Source organism: Leopardus geoffroyi, chromosome A2 (genome assembly GCF_018350155.1).
Source record: "Leopardus geoffroyi isolate Oge1 chromosome A2, O.geoffroyi_Oge1_pat1.0, whole genome shotgun sequence".
Lineage (NCBI taxonomy): Eukaryota > Metazoa > Chordata > Mammalia > Carnivora > Felidae > Leopardus > Leopardus geoffroyi.
This window is the reverse complement of record NC_059331.1, coordinates 114894092-114921047: the sequence shown is the minus strand read 5'-3', so window position 1 is coordinate 114921047 and position 26956 is coordinate 114894092. Positions and strand designations below refer to the sequence as shown.

Below are 26956 nucleotides of genomic sequence, written 5' to 3'. Positions count from 1 at the left end.
TCATACATATTCCTAGTGGAAAGTTCCTGGAACCTTAGTGGAGGCGTGATAGTTGATTTTTAAAATACAGTATGACTTAACCTAGGGAATGTTGTGACCTGTTGCACAAAGGAGAAAAGACGACAGGTTTCATTAGAAAAAAAAAAAAATTACCTCAAACAACAAAAGGTTGGTTTCTAATGTACTAGGTTGCAACATTTTCATTGTTCTCTAAAGCCACTAATCAGAGTGGGTAATTGCCTTGTTAGTTGAAGAAAAGGTCATGCATGCCCTTCTTAACACAAAAAGCAAGCTGTGGTTGCTGATCACTGAGTCCTAGTTTTTGACAGGCTCTAGTAATCCTATCTGTTAAAGTCTTTATCCATTGGTTTGGCTTTCTGGAAATTTTTCTAGCCTTCCCAAAGATTCTCTAGTTGTGCTTTAACTGCATTATTGAAATGGTAATTGCCGAAAATTATGCTGGATTATGTACATGGATGAAACTGATCTTTCACAGGGTTTTATACACCAGGCCTTAGCATCTATGCACACAGCTTGAAAGTTGAAAGTTGCCTTTCCTACTGTTCTGGAATATAGCTTAAAAAAGTAGTTTTTGACTAAATACAGTGATTGGTAGTGTAAAAACTTCATGTGAAATGGAATCTTGAAGCATGTTAAAAAGATTTAACATGACCTTTGCTGTTTTTTATTTAAAATTTCTTTATTGAGGTATAATTGACAGACAATGTTACATTAGTTTCAGGTGTATAACCTAATGATTTGATATTTGTATACATATATTGAAAAATGATCACCACAATAAGTCTAGTTAACATCCATCACCATCTATAGTGACAGAATATTTTTTTTGTGTGTTGTGGACTGTTAAGATTTGCTCTCTTAGCTACTGTTCATATATCCAGTAGTCACCATGCTGTATAGTACATCCCATGACATATTTATTTTATAACTGGAAGTTTGTACCTTTTTTGTTTTTTAAGTGTATTTTGAGAGAGAGCGTGAGCAGGGGTAGGACAGAGAGAGAGGGAGAGAGAGAATCCCAAGCAGGCTCTGCCTTGTCAACGCAGAGCCTGATGTGGGGCGCAAACTCACAAACCACAAGATCATGACCTGAGCTGAAACCAAGTGTCAGATGCTTAAGTGGCTGAGCCATCCAGGTGCCCTGGAAATTTGTACCTTTCGACTCCCTTTACCTGTTGTTCCCACCCCCGAATTTCTCACCTCTAGCAACCACCAATCTGTTCTATGTATCTATGAGCTTGTTTTTTGTTGTTTCTGTTACTGTTTTTCGATTACACGTATATGTGAGATCCCATGCTATTTCTCTTTATCTGATTGATTTCACTTAGTAAAATGCTTCAAGTTCCATCCATGTTGTCACAGATGGCAAGATCTCATCCTTTTTTGGCAAAGCAGTATTCCATTGCATGTAGATACCACATCTATTTTAGCCATTCATCCATCAGTGGGCATGTAAGTTATTTCCGTATCTTGGCTATTGTAAATAATGCTGCAGTGAACTTAGGGGTGCACATATCTTTTAGTGTTTTTGTGTTCTCTGGATAAATACCCAGAAATGGAATTGTTGGATCATATGGTAGTTCTATTTTTAATCTTTTGAGGTACCTCCATACTGTTTTCCAAAGTGGCTATGCCAATTTACATTCCCATAAGCAGTGCACAACAGTGCCCTATTCTCTATATCCTCTCAACATTTGTTATTTCTTGGTTTTTTTTTTTTGTTTTTTGTTTTTTGTTTTTTTTGATGATAGCTGTTCTGAGAGGTATGAGGTAATATCTCACTGTGGTTTTGATTTGCATTTCCCTGACGATTAGTGACGTTGAGCATCTTTTCAATTACCTGTTGACCATCTGTTTGTCTTACTATTCAGGTCTTCTGCCCACTTTTAGTTGGATTGTTTGATTTTTTGCTGTTGAGATGTATGAGTTCTTAATATATTTTGGTAGATATGTGACTTATAAATACTTATCAGATATATGACTGTAAATATTTTCTCCTATTCAGTAAGTTGCCTTTTCATTTTGTTGGTTTCCCTTTGCTATGCAGAAGGTTTTTAATTTAACAGTTCCACTTAATGATTTTTGTTTTTGTTGCTTTTGCTTTTGGTATTATATCCAAAAAATCATTGCCAATACCAATGTCAACGGAGTTATTGCCTATATTTTCTTCTAGGAATTTTATGGTGTTTCAGGTCTTACAGTCAAGTCTTTAATCTGTTTTGAATTGAATTTTGTGTATGATGTAAGAGTGATCTAGTTTCTTTTGCATGCAGCAGTCTAGTATTTCCAGCACCATTTATTTAGGAGATCATCCTTTCTTCATTGTATATTCTTTGTTGTACATTAATTGGCCATATATGGATTGGTTTATTTAAGCTCTTTATTCTCTTCGTTTGATCTGTGTGTCTGTTTTTATGCCAATACCATAGTGTTTTGATTACTATAGCTTTGTCAATAGTTTGAAAGCAGGGAGCATGATGACTCGAGGTTTGTTCTTCTTTCTCAAGATTGCCTTGGCTTTTTAGGGTCTTCTGTGGTTCCATAGAAATTTCAGAATTGTTTGTTCTTATTTCTGTGAAAAATACCATTAGAATTTTGACAGGGATTACACTGAAACTGTAGATTATGCAGTTTAAAATATTGACCAAAGAGGAGTGCCTGTTGTGTGCAAAATCATTATAGCCATCTGTTTAAAAAGCACTCACTATGGACCAGATACTGTGTCAAACATTGTGTTTGTTTGTACATACACATACATACACATTCTGTTCAACTTCACAACAACCCTATGAAATAGGTGGCATTATCCCTGTTGTATAGATAGGAAAGCTTGTAGAGGTTAAGTAACTTGCCGAAGGTCACTCACTTAAAAAGGAGCGAAGCCAGGATCTAAAGTTGGAATTTTCTACTTCCTAATTATGTTTTCTTAACTACCATGCCTCATTTTCTTGGTAATGTAATATATTATTGGGATAGTTGCAGAAGCAGCAAAGATATGTAAGATGTTTCCTACAGCCATACCAGGAAGAAAAACAGAGAGTTAAGGTACAAAGCAATTGGCATTTGAGTACTGAATAGAGTGGTGTATAGATAGTAGATTCAAGAACAGTAACAGAAAGCTTCATTGAAGAGACTTGAACTACCATTGAAGACAGTCAGGGTTTGAACATGTGGTAATTAGGAAGATGTATACTCTAGCCGTGGGGTTTATTGTGTGCAGGTGGAGGGATGAGAAAGTAGAAAGGGAGAATACTGAGACACCAACTGGCTGGAGAAGAAAGTCCCAGCTAAGAAAAGTGAAAGACATTTTGAACAACAGATTAGCATTATGGAATAGACATTTAAGGAAAAAGAAAGATGACAGACACCTGTCTCAGTTGATAGAACATGAGATTCTTGATCTCAAAGTAGTGAGATCAAGCCCCCAGGTTGGGTGTAGAGCTTACTTAAAAAAAAAAAAAAAAAGAGAGATGAGTTGAAGAGGGGAGACTGAAAGGCTGACAAAAACCTACTTGTGGTATTTGTGGGAACCAAAAGAAAAATGAGTTCAAAAGCGACCACGGAGAATTTTTAAAAAATCAGTAGGACTAGGTGAAGGTGGAAGAGGAGTCAGAATGAATGGAAAAGTGATGATAATCATAGGAAATTGAGTAGAATACTTGGAAGGAAACAGAGTTTGGACATACTGAGTTTGAGGACATAGAAACATAAAATATATAAATATTCAAGAAATACCTGGACATGTGAATCTGGAGCTTAGAGAGGTTGGGGCTAAAGTTACAAGAACCAGTCACAGAAAGGTTGTCATTTGAAGAGCAGGGTGGGAGGTAGGGTCTTGGGGAGCATCCACGGTAAGTAGGAAGATGAGAGGACCATGAGAGAGAAATAACTGAATGGTTTATACCATGAAAATAAAATTCAAAGATGCCACTCAGGGGTGCCTTGGTGGCTCAGTCGGTTAAGTCTCCCACTTCAACCCAGGTCATGATCTGAGTTTGAGCCCCACATTGGGCTCTGTGCTGACAGCTTGGAGCCTGAAGCCTGCTTCAGATTCTGTGTCTCCATCTCTCTCTGCCCCTCCCCAGCTTGTGTTCTGTCTCTCTCCCACTCAAAAATAAATAAACATCAAAAAAATTTTTTTTTAAAAGAGAGCCTCTGAAAAGGTGGGATAGACAGCAAAGCATTTGCTAAATATTTGGTTGAAGTGATCTTACTGGAATAATCTCCAAGCTAAAAGATTGAATGGATTGAGGTAAGGTATAGGTGTAGTGGTAATTAGCGATGAGAATAAAGGACAGAGAAGAAAATTTCATCTCTTTAAATCCATGGGTCATTGGTCTAGGATAGTGAAAATATCATTGAACTGAAATTGAGGACCTTGATTCTTAATTCTTCCAACAATGTGTCATTGGTTAAGTGGTTGGACTGGACCATATCTAAGTTCTGAAAGTCCTCCATGCATTGTATAAGCCTTTATGAAGGAACCATTGTGCCTCATGTCTTCACAATGTAGTCATTCCTATTGTCAGTGGTATGAAAACTTTGTTACATAGGTGCAGACACCATGTAGGAAGGAGAATATTTATGCACATCAGTTCTCATCCACCATAACCCCCAAACACATTAAAGAGCAAAAGTGACACGCAATGTGGAATTTAATATGCTCTTCAAGGGTTTGTGTCTGGGGGTATTACAAAGGGGGTGGTAATCTCCAGCAGTACAATTTTCTGTGCTGTTTTATTCTCTTGTTATCAAACTTGAGAGCTTTGTATATGTGATCTTATAAGAAATCGTTCATTTCTTTAACCCAGTAGTTTATTATTCCACCTTCGGTTGTTCAAGGGAAAGGTCCCGTCCTCTAAAAAAAACAATACCTACCCTGATATTCTACCCTGGAAGAAAATCTCACAAGTCAGTTTTTATATTAAAGGAACATAAGACAGTGCATATGTAGAAATAAAATTGTCATGATGACTCAGATTTACAGTTGTTAAATTTACATAAACATGAATGATAAAAATGTTCTAGCCATGTTTCTGGTGATTTTCAGGAAAGAGCTACTCTCCCAAGTACCTAACATCCCAAAACCTTAACAGTAAGACTCTGTAAGAGGTTTTCAGTTGAGGGGAAAAGAACATGGCTCGAGTAGACTCCTTGCATTATAGAATGTCTCCAGAAACACTCTGGGTATTATTATCGGGAAAGAGTTTCCCTGTTTGTACATATGGTTTCTGCCTCAGCACCTTAGCTGCTTTTCTGATATCTTCTGACCCTACAAACTTTGATAACTTGAAAATCTTTTCTTTCTCATTTACTGTGAGTCTCTGTTGGTTTGATAAAGCTGAACAACTAAAAAGAGCCCTTGAATTACAACCTACCTGCTCCTATCCTTGAAGTTCTCAGCATTATGTTACTTTATTTTATTTTTAAACATGAATTCTAACAGTGTTCATGACAAAAGCATTCAGAATTGATGATACAGCTTTTATGTTTTTGTTACAATCCAGGGTAAACTAAATGTAGGGGAGAATTTATAGTGAATTAAGTATGGGTGTGAAAGCCATAGTTCTTAGGATGTAAATTTATGAAGTAAGCTAAATTTTGAGAAGAACCAAGAGTACTTGGAAACGTTCAAAGACAGGAAATGGAAACATGAGCATCCTTGAGTAAGAGATAAAGCTGATTCTAGGCTTCTATCTCTTACTTAAGACCAACATCCAAAACAAACCCTACTAGGCTGTTTCTCTTTCTTTAGAATAATTTTCATGATGGAAATTGTAGAGATAAGAAAACACAAATTGAGTGAAATTTGTGATTTTTGTTCACACAGTCTAATTGTCAAGCGACTGAAGTAATGCAAGTTAGGCTAGGTTGTGAATTATGTATATTAGATGCCTGTTTGGTGGTATGGTTACATTAGTGGCGCTTACAAAAGGAGAGGGGGCATGTGGTGTGGTACTCTGTGCTGCTTGGTCCTGAAGTCAGCCATCACTTAGATGGTGAAAAAGAACAGGGCTGAGTCTGCAATAAAACATTAACCTGGTAGTGGTAGTGATGGAGGGTTTGTGGCCATATCTTGAGAGATGAATTAAAATTACAAATCAAGTGTTGCAAGTTTAGGAAGAGATCAAAGAGGAGAAGGACAAAATCTAAAACTCTGGGACCGTTAACTAGACACTCTTATTACTACCTTGTATTCCTTCTCAGAGCTAATTTAGTTTATCATTCTTACCAGTTTAGATGGTTTCTCTGTATGTTTCTACTCTATCCATTTGTTCATTTTCTTCAGTTCATCCAACTTTATCCTAAAAGCTCTGCATATGATGCTTTTTTTTTTTTTTTTTTTTTGGAGAGAGAGGAGAGAGAATGAGCATATGTGCATGAGTAGGGGAGGGACAGAGGGAGAGAGAATCTTAAGCAGGCTCCCTGACATGGTGCTCAATCTCACAACAGTGAGATCATGACCTCAGCTAAAATCAAGAGTTGACGCCTTTAAGCACTGACCTACTCAGGCACCCCTACATATGATGCTTTTAATGGAATTTCTAAATTCCTTCTCATAGGGTCTTCAGGTACAGTATCATTCTCTGAGAAATACCACTGAGCTGAAAAAAAAAAAAAATCTCACCAACCAAACCCAAATTATAAATGGAGTGTCTGCTAAAAGTTCTAGAAGACCTTGAAGCAAATGAAGCGCCCTCCCCCCACCCCCCGCCCTCCAAGCAAAAATTCATGCTAGGATATATAATGTTGGGTGAAAGTTTAGAAAAAAAGAAACCTGCTATGAACTTTCTTTTTACAGGAACAAAAAACATGGTTTTAACTGACTGCTTGTCACTGTCACAAAAACATTTTTCCCTGCTCAGTGTCCAGAAGTTGTGACTTAACGCCATCAGTTTTCACATCACCTGTGAACTTGTTCTCACATGATTTCTAGCATTCTTTGTAATTTAAGTCTTGTTTTCACTTTTTCTCCATTTTGGATCCTGCTTTCTAGGTAGAACAGACCTAGCTGAGTCTCATTCACTAAGACATGCACCTAACTTGGGCCTTTGTCTGATTCTTCTCCCAGTTTGTCTTTTCCTTAGAGTTCTTGGGAAATACTTATTATGGAGGTACAAGGAACTGGGTCTTAATGAACAGGCAGTTGTCCTGTATCATCAAGTACACAATGGAACTCAAGGATGCAAACTTTTCGAGATGGTCTGTCCTGCTGGCTCTTTCCTTCCTTTGCTGTTGCCTATTCTTATGTTCTACTTTTGCACATTTGGATCTCCTCTCCTTTGCCATGTCCAGTCTTTTAACCTGAAGCGTCAGTCTTTTTCTATAAGGATGTGCCTTTCACAGGCTTTGGGAAGCACGTGATGTGGTTAGGATTCCTTCTGTTCATACTTGAATCTGCACGTTGGGTTTGGTACATTGGAGAAATTCCCTTTTAAACAGTAGTGTCTGAAGATAACAGTGACAACTTTTTCAATTGGAAACTTTAAAAATGGTACCAGTTGAGGGAGCAGAAGTAGCATGGGATCTGGGTTTTGAGGAGTCTTTAGAAACTTGAATTTTGGAGATCTACTTAAGAGACTGTTGCCAAGTTAACAAGGTTTGGGAATAATCTTAGGCTAGTGAGAGTGGGGAGATTAAGTCACATTTAATACATGATAAGCACAATCCAGTGATGATTTTTACCATATTTAGAAATAGATTTTTTCAAACACTCAAATGCTAGCTTCCATTCACCCTTTTTTCCTGGCTATCTGCCTCTTCCTTTCTGGGGAATGGAGAAATGGAGTGTAGTTAATCTCCCTTTTCTTAGTCTATCAGGGACTTGAGCGGGCGTGTTTGCTCAGAGAATAAAAAGTAAGTTAATCCCCCCGGGAATGACTAACGTTCTGTCTGGCTGCTACAGGATCATGAACATCTTGTTACCTTATATTTCTTATCTGTAGGGAACATAAAATTCCTATTTGGAATCATTACCTTGGCTCCAATGTTTCCAGGGGTTTAAGAGTTACCGTGTGATTTGGGGAGAAGCCAAGTAGATTGAATTTTGAGAAAAAGTGTCAAATGAGGCCCTAGAAGGCAGACCTGATTTCAAAGAACATCAAAAAGGCACCAGAGGAATTATAGCACATATCTGGCATGGTATTTTCATTGTTCTTGTCATTTACAAGAAGCCGAGGGACTTGTTAGTACCTTCCCTCACTGTTCTTTAGAACTACCCTCATCAGCTAGAGTGTCCAAAGGGCCTTGGGCTGTGGATGGTAGGTCTCTTGGATCACTTGGACAGCTAGTAAAGCTCCTTCCATTTTCCTCAGGTAGGATCTCAGTGACATTTCACTAACCCATGACTGTCAATATTTTTTTAAGATTTTTTTTAAAGTTTATTTATTCACTTTGGGAGAGACAGCACATGTGGGGGAGGGGCAGAGAGAGAGAAGGAGAGAGGATCCCAGGCAGGCTTTGCACCGTCAGTGCAAAGCCTGATGTGGGGCTTGAACTCACCAACAGTGAGATCATGACCTGAGGTGATGACGGACTCTTAAGCGACTGACCACCCAGGTGCCCCCATGACTCAATATTTGAACAGATAGCCAAATGATAGATTCCTATCCTATGTCAATAAAAAATGCTTATGTGTTTTATATCTATTGCATATCAGAATGGTTTTCTTCATCCTGGGAATAAATCCCAAATGCCACATGTACACACACACACACACACACACACACACACACACACACACACCAACTTTTAACGTTAATTACTAAGTTATCTCTGTTTCCAAAGAAACCATCTGTGCATACTCAGATTATATGGTACTCTCATTTAACGCTAGCCTTGAGAATTTGGTTTTGATAAGCAGCATAATACATGCTGTTTCACCTATCGAAATGATGCCAGTGAGGGAACATTGATTTAAAAGCATTTGTTCAGAAAGTGTGAGTGTATAGAACCCATTCAAGAATAAAAGAGGTCTCAACAAATCCCTGTGAATAGGAGTAAAGTGTGTGTGTTTGTATGTGTGTGCATGTGTGTATTCATGTATATTATGGTATTGGGGTATCTCTTGCAAAGATGAATGAAATCATTTTGATATGCAAAACACACAGAAGACATTTTTAATTGACAAGGAATAGAAATACACTATTCAGCTATCGATTTGTATATTGACACTCATGTGTTTGTAAAGTGTTACTGTGAAAACTTATCTGAGGGAAGCTGAAAGAGTTTTAAAAGAATGATCCATGAACATTTCGTCTTGGACTGCAACTTCATGCATTTGTTTAAAATAGAACTTCTTATAGCTGCTTACATGAAATGTAGTTTTGCATCCTTAAGGCAATGTAATAGCTTCTTATAATATGTCCATACATGCAGCAGGACCAGGAGACATATAAAAAAATGAAAATTACTTGAGTTTTTGGTGGTGATGGAATAAGGTAGATTTTAACTTAATTTCTGTTATATTGTTGTAGAACTTAGTATATACTTAGTATATAATGAAAGTTTATGTGAATACTGGGTAGAAATCACGTGAGTTCCACTCTTATGTTTGTAAGTGTCAAAATGATGGTAAAGCCAGTAGTGAGTTGTCATTACTGTGGGTTGTGTTTGCAGTTCTTTTTATTTATCTGACACTTGGATTGTTTGGTTTGAACATAAAGACTTCGCAATTGAAAGTAATTTCAGAATAGAAAACATTTCTGTAATGAAACTACTCACTAGTAACTCATTATTAACTTAAGTTGATTACTTCCTAGGTTATTTTTCTTGTGTGTATACTTTTTTATGAAAAAAAGAGAGACTCTTTTATTTTGTGATCTGTACTTTTTACGGAGTATGTTTTCAGTGCTGAAAAGCTGCTCCTATGGCATTTGTAGTGCTTCCAAAGTATCACATTCCATGGAGTTTTCATTATCTCCTATTTTTGAACATTGTGGTTACTTTCAATCTTTTGCTATTATAAACAACACAGAGATGAACTTCTTGGTGGGGGAAATTATTGAAGAAATTTTCTTGCAGATCCCATTTATTATCCTGTTGTTGATTTAAGGAAGACATCGGTAAAGGGCTAAGACTGGCTAATATTTGTTGAGTTCTTATCTTGTGCAGGCATTCTGCTAATGCTTTTCGTGCCCTGTCACATTTCAATCCCCCAGAGCTGAGTGTGTTGTCCTTCACATTAGAAAGATGGAACGTTTGAGATAGGAAGTATTAATTAAGAGTCCAAATGAGATTTAAAATAACAGTTCAGGGTTCAAAAAGCAATTTGCCACATTCTCTTCACTTAAAATACTTCATAGTTACTGAATAGGTCTCTGCAAGTTGGGTTTGGGATTTGATTATAGAATTCTCTTCTTATTTGAACAATTACATTAAATAGTATTTTAATTTTTAACTTGTTCAGAATCATTAAATACTGGTAAACATGGCTGCATATGGTTTAGTGATTGAGAAATTCATTCAGACTGATTCGTAAGCTCTTCTGGTTCCATTGTGTGAACTCAGAGGCATACTCTGATTTCATAGCAGGTAAGTCATTTTCCAGAACTAGGCTCTATTAGCAAGTGATGATAAGGCCCTAAAGAGGTGTTCATGGATACTTTTTTAGAAGGCTGTGAGGATCTGTGTTACTATTCTGTAGTAGGGAGAATGGTCCCCCAAAGATGAATACACTACTGGGCATCTGCAAACATTGCATTACATGGCAAAAGATATTTTGCAGATATGAGTAAGTCTTCAGACTTGGATTGTCTGCGTGGACCCAATCTGAATCACATGAGCCCTTAAAAACAAATAAGTTGGCTGGGCGGTAGTCAAAGAGAAATGGCAGAAGAGAAGGTAAGAAAGAATTCCAAGCACGAAAAGGATTAAGTGTGGCATTGCTAGATGTGAGAAGTAGGATCCCATGTGCAAGGGACTCAGAAACTCAGAGCAGCCCGCCACGTTCTAGCAATGAAACAAGCACCTCAGTTTTACAGACACAAGACCTAGATGATGCCAACAACCTGAATGACCCTGGAGGCATATTGTCCCCCAGAGCTTGTGATAACACGGCTGTGCCCAAACACTGATTTAGGCCTTGTGAGTCTCTAAGGAGACATGTGGCATAGCCTGTGGTATAGTGGTTGAGCTACACTATACCCAGACTCCTGACCTATGGAAGTGTGAGATGATAAATGGATGTCATTTTAAGCCAGTAAATAGGTGGTAGTTTGCAATGACAGAAATATAAAATAAATACACATTCCTCGTTACATACCCATAATTCCTTGATCATAAAGTAGCAGTTAATCTCTCAAAGCTAGTTAAGTTTTTGGATACCTCTGAAGTTTGGAAGCACATTTCTAAAACAAAATTCTGTCCTTCGTACATTTATGAAATCTCCAGAATTCTGTGAAAATTTAAAAGTTTATTCTTAATACTTGAAGAATTCTGAACATACAAGCACTTTAAACACTCTTCACAACTTTTTGATGAAACCTATCAGTCCCTTTTATGCTAGTTGCAAAGGAGCAGGAACTAGGTGGGTGGAATATAATAAAGCAGAGACAATACTGGTTGTCAAAGAGTATAATTCAGGTGGGAAGAAGGGGCTTAAGCCTATGGAGTATTAAACAAATTAAGGACTAGGTATTTATTTATATAATATTTATTAAGCTCAACTATATTAATTATAATAATAATATGATGGTAGCTAGCACATAGCACTCACTATGTGTAAGGCACTGTTCCAGATGCTTTGGGTGTTAACTAGTGTAATTCTAAAAACAGTCCTCTTGGGGCGCCTGGGTGGCTCAGTCAGTTAAGCGGCCGACTTCGGCTCAGGTCATGATCTCGCGGTCCGTGAGTTCGAGCCCCGCGTCGGGCTCTGTGCTGACAGCTCAGAGCCTGGAGCCTGTTTCAGACTGTGTCTCCCTCTCTCTGACCCTCCCCCGTTCATGCTCTGTCTCTCTCTGTCTCAAAAATAAATAAACGTTAAAAAAAAAAATTAAAAACAGCCCTCTGAGGTAGAGGGCTGTTACTCCACCCTGCCAACTGGAATCCTAGAACTCTTCTCAAAGTTGATGTAAAATAAATGAAGATTTCCTTCTGCCGTTTTAGGCCTTTGGATGTTGAGCTCTGAATCTTTTCTTCTAGGCAGCCCTCCCACGTTAGCAATTTTTATAGGTAGACTTTCTGATTGGAGGGAATTTTAGTTGATCTGAATTCATCCAAATACAAGTCTTTCCAATGTAATACCTGTAGAGATAGGAGACCCCTAGAATTTCTGGGACCTGACTGGTGTTGACAGTTCTACTATATCTGCAGTTGAGAACCTCACCTCCAAAAAACACAATGAGGGGTGTCTGGGTGGCTCAGTTGAGTATCCAACTCTTGATTTTGGCTCAGGTCATGACCTCACAGTTCATGAATCGAGCCCTGTTTTGGGCTCTTCACTGACAGTGCACAGCCTGTTTGGGATTGTCTCTCTCTCTCTCCCTCTCTCTCTGCTCTTCGCTCGCTTGTGCATGCACACATGTACTCTCTCACTCAAAATAAATAATATTTTTTTAAAAAAGAAGAAAGAAAATATTCTGCACTTACCAAAAAATGGAAAAAATAATGAGACATAAAAACTAAATATTTAATGAAGCAAACGTAATGTTTTATTTCATTAGTATAACTAAAATCAGAATGTCCAACTTGTTTACTTAAAATATATTTGATATATGTGATATTTTTATTTGTCAAGAAATTCGTATTGACCAGCAGTTAGAGCTTTGAGGAAATCTGATCAGAAGTAGTAAGAGCAGTTTTGAAAACTGAAGGAGTAGATACACATGCTTTTCTGAAAAGGTGTCAGTGTTCTTAGCTTGCTCTTTTCAGATTTCTTTCAACCTGTATATCTGTAGCTTCTCCTGTGATTTGCACTATGAAATTTATGAGATTTCCGGGAAATGGCCCCCAACAGTTATTTTTCATTTGTTTGTTAAGATTTGTACCACCTTTATCTCTGTTGGGTGGGTTAGATGACTGTGACATCACCTACTGTTGAACTCACAGACACCACTACCTGCAGGAGGCTTATGCTTACTCACTTTTGGTAGTGAGTGATTTTGAAAGGAGACATTCGCAAAACAAATTGTTGGAACAATCCTTTGGTCTGAGTGCTTGATCTTTACCTTCCCCTATAAAGCTGAACCTCATGTGGTAGACCATTTCCGCTGTGGATAGCTCTGATTATTTGAAAGTTCTTAGAGCTAAAGCATGCCTTTTTGTAACTTCACTCCATTGGTCTCAGTTTTACCTTCAACCTTTGAAATATCTGAAGCTTATGATCGTGTTCCGCCTAAGTCTTCTCTTCTCTGAAGCAACTACAAAAACTTCATTTCTATTCTTGATCACAAACATATGTACTAGGGGTGGTACCAAGAGCCAGCTTCAGAATGATGAGCAAAGGAGTTCATTTCAGGGGGCTTGTAATAAACTATTGGGGACCCCCAGTTCACTAGCCTGTGATAGTGCTAGAATTGAGGTAAATGTTACTAGAGTATAGGCAGGGAGGACTTGGTGCCACTGGGGGAGGTGGGTAGCCCTCAAGAGAAGACAGTACCTAAGATGAGACCTGAAGGACAAGAAAGTCATGGTCACACAAAGTGTGGAGTTGGAGAGGCATTCCAGACAGAGAGCATCCGAAAAGGCACAGGCCCAGATTGGAGGAAGAGCATGGCCCTTTCAGAGAATTGCAAAAGTTCTGTTGTACTAGGGCCAGAGCATTTTCTTTTTTTCAAACATAGATTTTGAGAGGAGGCATGGAGACAGAGATAATACTGAGGACTAGATCAGAAGACTACTACATATTCCATATCAGACAGTGGACTCTGTCATGGTGTCGTGGGAAAGTATTTGAAGAATTTGTTTTAGCAAGAGATGTAATGTAAAATTTATATTGTAAGATGATTAGTCTTGCTGTAAAGAATGATGGGGTTTGAAGAGAGATAAATTAGGGATTAACTGAATGGAAAAACATGGTGGGCCGAGCTAAGTCAGGGACACCTTACTTTTTGGTTTGAGACCCCGGGGGCATGGTGGTACCATTCACTGATTTGGTGTATGGGACATAGAGCAATTTTATAGAAAATTTTATAGGAAAAAGTGGTAAGAAAGTGACTTCATATTTAGGAATGTTGAGTTTGAGCTACTTGTGGGATATTTAGGTCTAGGAGGTGAATGGATATGGGCCTGTAAGGCCCTAGAGATGCAGATCGAATTGAAGCACTGTGAGTAAATGAGATTGCCTATGGAGAATGAACAGAAAGGGAGGATCTAGAGGGATAAGGACAGGTCATGAAGGATCATCAACATGTAAAGGTAGAAGAAAAGGAGAGCCTTGAGAGAAGAGAAATCGCAGTCAGAGAGGAAAGAGAAAAACCTTAGAGTATGTGGTGTCATGAAATCACGGTGGTTAAGAAGAGAATAGGAAACAGCGTCAAATCCTGCAGAGAGGACCAGGGGAATAAAGGGTGCAGCATTCGCACATTTAGCTACAAGGAGGTGGCTATGCCCCAGTTATCCTCCTGTGGACACTGTCTACTCCTCATGAACCTAAACCGATGATACTCCACACCGAATACATTCCAGATGTTGGTCTTTCTGGATTCTATCAGATTTGGGTTTTGGGTTTTTGTTTTTGTTTGTTTTTTTTTTTTTTTTTGGTGGCCTGAATGTTATCCTTCTTGTAATGTTCCTAAAAACATTGTTACTCATTCTGAGTAACCTCATTTCTGTTGTTAATTTACACCATGCTTGTGACCATCTAAAAATTGCCAGGTCTTTTTAATGTGAACCTCTGTGAAAGCAGATGTATGCACATGTAGCAGACTTAAATAACAGACTTAAAAACCTAAGCGAAGGACTTGATTCCAGTGCATCTTGTTGTTTTCCGGCCACTTCTCCATACATATTGGTCTCTTGAATGGTCGGTTGTTGTAAGTTATAATAAAATAAATAGGCATATCTGTGTATGTTCAACATAAAATTGTGTATAAAAGATTTTTTATATATCCCTAATGGACTTGAAATAGATGAGTAAGCATATTTTATCATGCCAGCATGCTTAACAAATACATCTTTGATACAGTGACAAAAATGACCAGGAAAACAACTATTTGTAAATAAACTATTAGGTGGACAGGAGTAGTGTCTAGACAGATGTATAAATAACCTTAATTTTCTAATTATTGGTTTCTAATTATTGGTTTTCTAATAACAGGTAATCACAAGATTATCCTTATGTCAGGCTTGTGGCAATATTAGCTCTTCAGAACAAAATAATGAATTTGGAAATAGGAAAACAGTCCTCTGAGGAAAGAACCAAGAAAATTGTAACTTAGTTCTTGGGAGTTCCTTCATAGGACAAAAGTCTAGCCAGCATCAGTGCTCAGTTTGTATCTTATCTAAAAGTGTGTTAATTACTTCAAGAAGCATATTTGTTTTTTTCTGGAGTCCTTAACGTCCTTACTAGCTTAAGATTTTATAGTGGTTTAAAAGTGAGTATAATTGGGAATATGACAGGGGAGAAAATTGGATACTGTTTCTTCTTACATTTAATTTAGGAAATTGAGAAAATGGTTTCTGTGTTTTTAAATGTTTTTATGTATTTTTGAGGGAGAGAGACAGAGAGACAGAGCACGAGCAGGGTAGGGCAGAGAGGGAGGGAGAGACACAGAATCCGAAGCAGGCTCCAGGCTCTAGGCTCTGAGCTGTCAGCACAGAGCCCATTGCGGGGCTTGAACTCACAAACCGTGAGATCATGACCTGAGTTGAAGTGGGAGGCTTAACCGACTGAGCCACCCCAGCTCCCCTCTTTTAAAAACATTTCTATCATGGTATAAAAATTTAAGTGTTTCTAAAATTAATAGATTTACTAAAAACCTTTAGGAAGTCTTTGAATTGGTGATTTATTGAAAGTTAGTTTGTAAGGACAACCCTCTGCTTTGCTAAGACCTTTGCCACAATTGATCTGTCTTTTCACAATGAGCTTCATTCTATCCAGCTTGGTTTTCAAGGGTCTCTTCCTCCATGTCTTCTCAGTTAACCTCTCCCAGAGATGCTCCCTGGCACTCAGAGTTTGCATTTGACACTTTCTGTTGCCTCTTGAGTCTTGGCATTGTTACAAAAATAGCTTCCTTTGGATTTGGGGGCTGAAGGCACTGTTAAAGTGTGAAGGAGAAGAGAAGACACATTCTTGTTGAATTTCAGGACTATTTTGTGACCAGCCATGCTGGTTATTGAAGACCTTTAAAACAGTGCTTGGGCACCTGGGTTGTGTGATCATGCAGTTAAGCAACAGACTCTCAGCTCTGGTTGTGATCTTGTGGTTCATGTGAGATCGAGCTCCATGTTGGGTTCTGTGCTGACAGCATAAAGGCTGCTTGGGATTCATTCTCTCTCTCGCTCTCGCTCTCGCTCTGCCCCTCCCCTGTTCATGTGTGCACATGCTGTCTCTCGAAATAAATAAACATTTAAAATGTTGCAACATGTTTCTGATGAGTAACAAGGGGAGAGGGAAAGTTTTGAGATATCTTGGTCCCTTAATTACCTTTGATGTAGATATTCACAAGAGCAAACAGACCCTAAGCTACAGATGAGTTTTGAATTATTTAGTGCTCTTGTGTATTGAGTAAACTATATTTTAATTAAAGTTTAAGGTTTTTAAAAAGTGTCCCTGCAGTTTTCCGTGTGCTTGAGTAGTTCGTGTCTGTGAAACTGCTGACGTAGTAACAGAATTTTATCATTTGATTGGATTACAGCATGGTTCTATACCTAAAATACAGGAAAGGCCATGTTCCTTTACAGTGGAATTATATTAGAGGAGAATAACATAAAAAGGAAAGATGGACTGCCAGTTGAAATGCCTATAAGATTAAAAGGTTGAGTCTTGGGAAAACTGAGATACCTTACTGAATAGTGATTCTCAGCCTCGGAAACAGCCTGGAATCACTAGGGACCTTTGAAACAACACTAGCAGCAAGTACGATGCCTGGACTCTCCCCAAGAGATTCTGACTCAGCTGGGGCTCAGTATCAGTAGTTTTTTTTTAAAGCTCCCCGGGTGATTCTAGTATGCAGTCAGGGTTGGGAACTGCTGAAGTAGATCGATGAAAAGCCAAGCTAGTTAAAGCATTTCTTAATAAAGCAGTGACTCCATAGCTGTTTGACAAGAGAAAACCCGACGGAAAAAATGAGGGAGGGAACCTTTGAGTGTACAGTTCGTAGAGGTGTATCATCTATTACTCAGTTCTGAAATATAAAAGCTCTGAAAAACAAGTTTCTCATAACTGGGCGACAAAGTCTAAACTGCACCGAACATCCTGAGGCTTTTTCTAATCTTCCATTGCCTCATTTGGTATGAATAATGATGCATTTCATTGCAGATATATATTCGTGCGTCTGATTTCTGATTACATGTTGCCACCCCGGACCTCGCTGAGGATGTGACATAGATAGGATCCCTTTCTGAAATGTATAAAGGTTTCAATTCTGAAGTACATCTCGCCACAAGGGCTTCAGGTCATAGTGGGGAAGCGTTACGATAGACAAGGCCAGGGTAGTATTTGTACACTTCTGCTGCCTGGGCAGTGGTTTAGTGCCCACATTAAATAAAAACAATGACGTGTATCAGAATGTGGCTCTTGGCTCTGCATGTGTATCTGTATTTTTTTGATGTTTATATTTGTATTTACTTGCTTTGGGAGAGAGAGAGAGAAAGAGAGCATGAACAGGGGAGGAGCAGAGAGGGAGAGAGAGAGTCCCAAGCTACTCCATGCTGTCACACAGAGCCCATTGCAGGGCTCGAGCTCACCAACTGTAAGATCACGAACTGAGCCAAAATCAAGAGTCTGACGCTCCACTGACTGAGCCACCCAGGTGCCCCTGCAAGTGTATTTCTTGAGCCTGATATAGGAAAAGGGTTCATTGTAGTCACAGTGAGAGAAACTAAGGTTAACTAACAACACAAGTAGATAAATTAAAAAAGTAACCTTTTTCTTGTAAAAGACTCCTGGGTATAACAAACTGCCTCAAAATTTAGTGATTTAAAACTATACATTTATTATCTCAAATAGTTCCTGGGGGTGCCTGATTAAGCGTCCAACTCTCGATTCCAGCTCAGGTCATGATCTCACAGTTTGTGTGTTTGAGCCCAGTGTTGGTCTCTATGCTGACATCATGGAGCCTGCTTGAGATTCTCTGTCCCCTGTCTCCCTCCCTCTGCCCTACTCCTGTCTGTCTGTCTGTCTGTCTGTCTCTCTCTCAAACATAAATAAAAAAACATTATTAAAAAACCCACAAAAAGCCAGTTCCTGAATGTCAGGAATTCGGGAGCATATTATAGCTGGATGCTATAATATGAGCAGGATGGCTTTTGCTCAGGATCTCTCAGGAAGTTGTCCAAATGTGGGCTAGGGTCCTAGCCATCTGAAGCCTAGACTGGTGCTGGAACATGGGATTGCTTGTTCAGGGCCAACCAGTCCTTTATTAGTACTTAAATAAAATTCTAGTTTCTGTTTCTGCAGTTTCTCAAAGTTTTAGTTTTCAATACAATAATACTTGCATAGGAGGCTCCGAGTCCCGCTCATATTCTTTTCTGAAAATTCCTGCTGGGAGTAGCTTATTAGTGGGGAATGTCTTCTCTTTGCATTTTTCTCTCTCCTAGGTCCTTTCTAGGTTTTTGGGTTTTTTTTGTTTTTTTTTTTTGTTTTGTTTTTTTTTTTTTTTTTGTTAAAGATTACTTATGCATCCACCTCCTGTGGGTCAATGAATGATTGCTGATTCTTGATACCATAAAAAGACAAACAGGTCCCTGCCTCAGTAGAACTTCCATGCAGAAGATAGGAATTAGTCATTCATTTGAAAATGATTAAATACATGCCAGTGTGCTTTAAAAAAAAAAAAAAAGGTTCTGTTAAGATGCTATAGGAAGCTGCAATAAGATCTTAGCTAGTTTGTGTTTTTGCTTGATCAGCACTTTGTCCTTTTTGTTTTGTAGGAAGAATACCTACCCTTGGGTTTTTTATCAAAAACCTCCATCCTGGAGCAGAAACAGGGAAGCTATTACACACCCCACTCCATGTAAAACACTCTTACATCCTCCCTGATGGCAGACATTCAGGGGATTTAGTGTAGTTCTATAGAGTAGTCTCATTTACTTAAAAAAAATTTTTTTTTTTTATTTTTATTTTTTTTATTTTTTTTTTGTTTTTTTTTATAATATATGAAATTTATTGTCAAATTGGTTTCCATAAAACACCCAGTGCTCATCCCAAAAGGTGCCCTCCTCAATACCCATCACCCACCCTCCCCTCCCTCCCACCCCCCATCAACCCTCAGTTTGTTCTCAGTTTTTAACAGTCTCCCATGCTTTGGCTCTCTCCCACTCTAACCTCTTTTTTTTTTTTTTTTTTCTTTTTTCCTCCCCCTCCCCCATGGGTTCCTGTTAGGTTTCTCAGGATCCACATAAGAGTGAAACCATATGGTATCTGTCTTTCTCTGTATGGCTTATTTCACTTAGCATCACACTCTCCAGTTCCATCCACGTTGCTACAAAAGGCCATATTTCATTTTTTCTCATTGCCACGTAGTATTCCATTGTGTATATAAACCACAATTTCTTTATCCATTCATCAGTTGATGGACATTTAGGCTCTTTCCATAATTTGGCTATTGTTGAGAGTGCTGCTATGAACATTAGGGTACAAGTGCCCCTATGCATCAGTACTCCTGTATCCCTTGGATAAATTCCTAGCAGTGCTATTGCTGGGTCATAGGGTAGGTCTATTTTTAATTTTCTGAGGAACCTCCACACTGCTTTCCAGAGCGGCTGCACCAATTTGCATTCCCACCAACAGTGCAAGAGGGTTCCCGTTTCTCCACATCCTCGCCAGCATCTATAGTCTCCTGATTTGTTCATTTTGGCCACTCTGACTGGCGTGAGGTGATACCTGAGTGTGGTTTTGATTTGTATTTCCCTGATAAGGAGCGACGCTGAACATCTTTTCATGTGCCTGTTGGCCATCCGGATGTCTTCTTTAGAGAAGTGTCTATTCATGTTTTCTGCCCATTTCTTCACTGGGTTATTTGTTTTTCGGGTGTGGAGTTTGGTGAGCTCTTTATAGATTCTGGATACTAGCCCTTTGTCCGATATGTCATTTGCAAATATCTTTTCCCATTCTGTTGGTTGCCTTTTAGTTTTGTTGGTTGTTTCCTTTGCTGTGCAGAAGCTTTTTATCTTCATAAGGTCCCAGTAATTCACTTTTGCTTTTAGTTCACTTGCCTTTGGGGATGTGTCGAGTAAGAGATTGCTACGGCTGAGGTCAGAGAGGTCTTTTCCTGCTTTCTCCTCTAAGGTTTTGATGGTTTCCTGTCTCACATTCAGGTCCTTTATCCATTTTGAGTTTATTTTTGTGAATGGTGTGAGAAAGTGGTCTAGTTTCAACCTTCTGCATGTTGCTGTCCAGTTCTCCCAGCACCATTTGTTAAAGAGGCTGTCTTTTTTCCATTGGATGTTCTTTCCTGCTTTGTCAAAGATGAGTTGGCCATACGTTTGTGGGTCTAGTTCTGGGGTTTCTATTCTATTCCATTGGTCTATGTGTCTGTTTTTGTGCCAATACCATGCTGTCTTGATAATGACAGCTTTGTAGTAGAGGCTAAAGTCTGGGATTGTGATGCCTCCTGCTTTGGTCTTCTTCTTCAAAATTCCTTTGGCTATTCGGGGCCTTTTGTGGTTCCATATGAATTTTAGGATTGCTTGTTCTAGTTTCGAGAAGAATGCTGGTGCAATTTTGATTGGGATTGCATTGAATGTGTAGATAGCTTTGGGTAGTATTGACATTTTGACAATATTTATTTTTCCAATCCATGAGCAGGGAATGTCTTTCCATTTCTTTAAATCTTCTTCAATTTCCTTCGTAAGCTTTCTATAGTTTTCAGCATACAGATCCTTTACATCTTTGGTTAGATTTATTCCTAGGTATTTTATGCTTCTTGGTGCAATTGTGAATGGGATCAGTTTCTTTATTTGTCTTTCTGTTGCTTCATTGTTAGTGTATAAGAATGCAACTGATTTCTGTACATTGATTTTGTATCCTGCAACTTTGCTGAATTCATGTATCAATTCTAGCAGACTTTTGGTGGAGTCTATCGGATTTTCCATGTATAATATCATGTCATCTGCAAAAAGCGAAAGCTTGACTTCATCTTTGCCAATTTGGATGCCTTTGATTTCCTTTTGTTGTCTGATTGCTGATGCTAGAACTTCCAGCACTATGTTAAACAACAGCGGTGAGAGTGGGCATCCCTGTCGTGTTCCTGATCTCAGGGAAAAAGCTCTCAGTTTTTCCCCGTTGAGGATGATGTTAGCTGTGGGCTTTTCATAAATGGCTTTTATGATCTTTAAGTATGTTCCTTCTATCCCGACTTTCTCAAGGGTTTTTATTAAGAAAGGGTGCTGGATTTTGTCAAAGGCCTTTTCTGCATCGATTGACAGGATCATATGGTTCTTCTCTTTTTTTTTGTTAATGTGATGTATCACGTTGATTGATTTGCGAATGTTGAACCAGCCCTGCATCCCAGGAATGAATCCCACTTGATCATGGTGAATAATTCTTTTTATATGCCGTTGAATTCGATTTGCTAGTATCTTATTGAGAATTTTTGCATCCATATTCATCAGGGATATTGGCCGGTAGTTCTCTTTTTTAACTGGGTCTCTGTCTGGTTTAGGAATCAAAGTAATACTGGCTTCATAGAATGAGTCTGGAAGTTTTCCTTCCCTTTCTATTTCTTGGAATAGCTTGAGAAGGATAGGTATTATCTCTGCTTTAAACGTCTGGTAGAACTCCCCTGGGAAGCCATCTGGTCCTGGACTCTTATTTGTTGGGAGATTTTTGATAACCGATTCAATTTCTTCGCTGGTTATGGGTCTGTTCAAGCTTTCTATTTCCTCCTGATTGAGTTTTGGAAGAGTGTGGGTGTTCAGGAATTTGTCCATTTCTTCCAGGTTGTCCAATTTGTTGGCATATAATTTTTCATAGTATTCCCTGATAATTGTTTGTATCTCTGAGGGATTGGTTGTAATAATTCCATTTTCATTCATGATTTTATCTATTTGGGTTATCTCCCTTTTCTTTTTGAGAAGCCTGGCTAGAGGTTTGTCAATTTTGTTTATTTTTTCAAAAAACCAACTCTTGGTTTCGTTGATCTGCTCTACAGTTTTTTTAGACTCTATATTGTTTATTTCTGCTCTGATCTTTATTATTTCTCTTCTTCTGCTGGGTTTAGGCTGCCTTTGCTGTTGTGCTTCTATTTCCTTTAGGTGTGCTGTTAGATTTTGTATTTGGGATTTTTCTTGTTTCTTGAGATAGGCCTGGATTGCAATGTATTTTCCTCTCAGGACTGCCTTCGCTGCGTCCCAAAGCGTTTGGATTGTTGTATTTTCATTTTCGTTTGTTTCCATATATTTTTTAATTTCTTCTCTAATTGCCTGGTTGACCCACTCATTCGTTAGTAGGGTGTTCTTTAACCTCCATGCTTTTGGAGGTTTTCCAGACTTTTTTCTGTGGTTGATTTCAAGCTTCGTAGCATTGTGGTCTGAAAGTATGCATGGTATAATTTCAATTCTGGTAAACTTATGGAGGGCTGTTTTGTGACCCAGTATATGATCTATCTTGGAGAATGTTCCATGTGCACTCGAGAAGAAAGTATATTCTGTCGCTTTGGGATGCAGAGTTCTAAATATATCTGTCAAGTCCATCTGATCCAATGTCTCATTCAGGGCCCTTGTTTCTTTATTGATCGTGTGTCTAGATGATCTATCCATTTCTGTAAGTGGGGTGTTAAAGTCCCCTGCAATTACCACATTCTTATCAATAAGGTTGCTTATGTTTATGAGTAGTTGTTTTATATACTTGGGGGCTCCGGTATTCGGCGCATAGACATTTATAATTGTTAGCTCTTCCTGATGGATAGACCCTGTAACTATTATATAATGTCCTTCTTCATCTCTTGTTACAGCCTTTAATTTAAAGTCTAGTTTGTCTGATATAAGTATGGCTACTCCAGCTTTCTTTTGGCTTCCAGTAGCATGATAAATAGTTCTCCATCCCCTCACTCTCAATCTAAAGGTGTCCTCAGGTCTAAAATGAGTCTCTTGTAGACAGCAAATAGATGGGTCTTGTTTTTTTATCCATTCTGATACCCTATGTCTTTTGGTTGGCGCATTTAATCCATTTACATTCAGTGTTATTATAGAAAGATACGGGTTTAGAGTCATTGTGATGTCTGTATGTTTTATGCTTGTAGTGATGTCTCTGGTACTTTGTCTCACAGGGTCCCCCTTAGGATCTCTTGTAGGGCTGGTTTAGTGGTGACAAATTCCTTCAATTTTTGTTTGTTTGGGAAGACCTTTATCTCTCCTTCTATTCTAAATGACAGACTTGCTGGATAAAGGATTCTCGGCTGCATATTTTTTCTGTCTAGCACACTGAAAATCTCGTGCCAATTCTTTCTGGCCTGCCAAGTTTCAAAAGAGAGATCAGTCACGAGTCTTATAGGTCTCCCTTTATATGTGAGGGCACGTTTACCCCTTGCTGCTTTCAGAATTTTCTCTTTATCCTTGTATTTTGCCAGTTTCACTATGATATGTCGTGCAGAAGATCGATTCAAGTTACGTCTGAAGGGAGTTCTCTGTGCCTCTTGGATTTCAATGCCTTTTTCCTTCCCCAGTTCAGGGAAGTTCTCAGCTATTATTTCTTCAAATACCCCTTCAGCACCTTTCCCTCTCTCTTCCTCCTCTGGGATACCAATTATGCGTATATTATTTCTTTTTAGTGCATCACTTAGTTCTCTAATTTTCCCCTCATACTCCTGGATTTTTTTATCTCTCTTCTTCTCAGCTTCCTCTTTTTCCATAACTTTATCTTCTAGTTCACCTATTCTCTCCTCTGCCTCTTCAATCCGAGCTGTGGTGGTTTCCATTTTGTTTTGCATTTCATTTAAAGCGTTTTTCAGCTCCTCGTGACTGTTCCTTAGTCCCTTGATCTCTGTAGCAAGGGATTCTCTGCTGTCCTGTATACTGTTTTCAAGCCCGGCAATTAATTTTATGACTATTATTCTAAATTCACTTTCTGTTATATTATTTAAATCCTTTTTGATCAGCTCATTAGCTGTTGTTATTTCCTGGAGATTCTTCTGAGGGGAATTCTTCCGCTTGGTCATTTTGGATAGTCCCTGGCGTGGTGAGGACCTGCAGGGCACTTCCCCTGTGCTGTGGTGTATAACTGGAGTTGGTGGGCGGGGCCGCAGTCCGACCTGATGTCTGCCCCCAGCCCACCGCTGGGGCCACAGTCAGACTGGTGTGTGCCTTCTCTTCCCCTCTCCTAGGGGCGGGATTCACTTGGGGTGGCGTGGCCCGTCTGGGCTACTTGCACACTGCCAGGCTTGTGATGCTGGGGATCTGGCGTATTAGCTGGGGTGGGTAGGCAAGGTGCACAGGGGCAGGAGGGGCAGGCTTAGCTCGCTTCTCCTTAGGTGATCCACTTCAGGAGGGGCCCTGTGGCAGCGGGAGGGAGTCAGATCCGCTGCCGGAGGTTTGGCTCCGCAGAAGCACAGAGTTGGGTGTTTGCGCGGAGCGAGCAAGTTCCCTGGCAGGAACTGGTTCTCTTTGGGATTTTGGCTGAGGGATGGGCGGGGGAGATGGCGCTGGCGAGCGCCTTTGTTCCCCACCAAACTGAGCTCTGTCGTCCGGGGGGCTCAGCAGCTCTCCCTCCCTTTGTCCTCCAGCCTTCCCGCTTTCCGAGCAGAGCTGTTAACTTATGACCTCCCAGACGCTAAGTCGCGCTTGCTGTCGGAACACAGTCCGTCAGGCCCCTCCGCTTTTGCCCGCCAGACTCCGGGGCTCTGCTTGGCCGGCGAGCCGCCCCTCCGCCCCGGCTCCCTCCCGCCAGTCCGTGGAGCGCGCACCACCTCGCCGCCCTTCCTACCCTCTTCCGTGGGCCTCTTGTCTGTGCTTGGCTCCGGCGACTCCGTTCTGCTAATCCTCTGGCGGTTTTCTGGGTTATTTAGGCAGGTGTAGGTGGAATCTAATTGATCAGCAGGACGCGCGGTGAGCCCAGCGTCCTCCTACGCCGCCATCTTCCCCCCCCAAAAAAAAAAATTTTTTTTTAACTCAGATTTCTTCTCCATTCACCTGTGAAATTCTTGTCTCACTGGCCTCTCTCCTCCCTTCCAGCTCTGCCAAAGTGTTGTGTCAGTTTCTTACGTACCCTGTTCCTCCCTTTCTTATCCCACCAAATCTTTGAAAAGACGAGATACCATAGGAAGTTGGGAATCTAATCCCTTCTTTTTTTGAGCTCTTTATATTTTGAGATTTCCAATTAGAGAAAGAAAAACTGAATATCTGTGAATTTCAGGTATGGAAAATTGACTTCCTGTCCCTGAGCCACGTTGGGATCTTCCCTGGGAGGTTGTAAAATCAGGAAGCCATTGACAAGATCCCAGTTTATTGTCTGCATCTTTGCCCCCACCCCTGAGAATTTGTGACACTGTGAGAGAGGAAAATCCCAAATAGAGAGGGTCATATTACAATAAAACTTATAAACAACTTCAAATATGTCAAGGATGCAATAAATGATGTTTTCATTTGTGACTGTTTTTATTTGGCTACCCAGGCAAGTATTTGTAAAGGATTTTTGGGGGTCACATATCCTTTTTCCCCTTGGCCCTCTTTTTCTCCTGAAGTTCTTTTTCTTTTCTTTTTTAAGTTTGTTGTTTATGTCATGAGAAAGAGAGAGAACGAGAGCATGTGCAAGCAGGGGAGGGGCAGAGAGAGAGGGAGAGAGGGAATCCCAAGCAGGTTCTGCACTGCCAGTTCAGAGCCCAACACAGAGCTCAAACCCATGAATTGCACGAGATCATGACCTGAGCCAAAGTCAACAGTCAGACACTTAAACAACTGACCTACCCAGGTGCCCATTCCCTACATTTTTCAACTGCAAATTTTCCCACTGTGAGCATTTTCAGAGCTGACATCCCATGGTTGGAGAGGGACTGATGGTCTTCTCATTACTGAATAATTTTCCAGAGAGAGTCTTAAGGTATCATAGAAGGGGCTAAATCAAGAATATACCCTTTTTGCATGGCCGGTGTACTAGCCAGACAGGGAAAACACAGTGGTAAAGCAGTAGTGAAGGAAGCTGCCTTCCTCTCGTGGTGATGCCTAGCCATCGTGAAAGCAGTTCACAGTGGAGTCCCAGAGTATAGCGTATATATCTACTCTCGCCTTCAAATAAATGAATACATATTAGATCAATTTTAATAGCAAATCTTCTGTAACCTTGAACTTGTGAGTTCTCCCTATAAAATGTCGTTAGTGTAATGTATTAAGCTGCAGGACACTTCCAAACTCACCAGCACTTCCAAACACATGAATGCACATACACTTCTAAGCTTAATCCTAGAGAGGAATGAGCTTGCTCATTATGGAATTTTTGTTGCTGCTAAACATAGATATCCCAAAGATTATCTTCATGGTATCTTTTTTTTGGGGGGGGGGGTATTTTTGAAAGTGTTATGTGAAGTGAAGTGAAGTTAAAGTGAAAATGTTATTTTTGAAAGTGACTGTGGTTGGGGTTCTTGGTGGCTCAGTAAGATAAGTGTCTGACTTCAGCTCAGGTCATGATCTCACTGTCTGTGAGTTGGATCCCCTCATGGGTCTCTGTGCTGACAGCTCAGAGCCTGGAGTCTGCTTCAGATTCTGTGTCTCCCTCTCTCTCTGTCCCTCCCTCACTCGTGCTCTGTCTCTCAAAAATAAATAAAAACATTAAAATTTTTTTTTTAAATGACTATGGTTATTTTTGTTTTAATGTTTATTTTTTGAGAGGGAACAAATGGGGGAC

The 26956-nt window shown here is 39.6% G+C and overlaps 1 protein-coding gene across 1 annotated transcript in view; it reads left to right on the top strand.

Moving 5' to 3' along the window:
• The window catches only part of RAPGEF5 (Rap guanine nucleotide exchange factor 5), a 233780-nt gene that overhangs the window by 64903 nt on the left and 141921 nt on the right, over positions 1–26956 (top strand). The gene's annotated exons all lie outside the window — the stretch shown is intronic.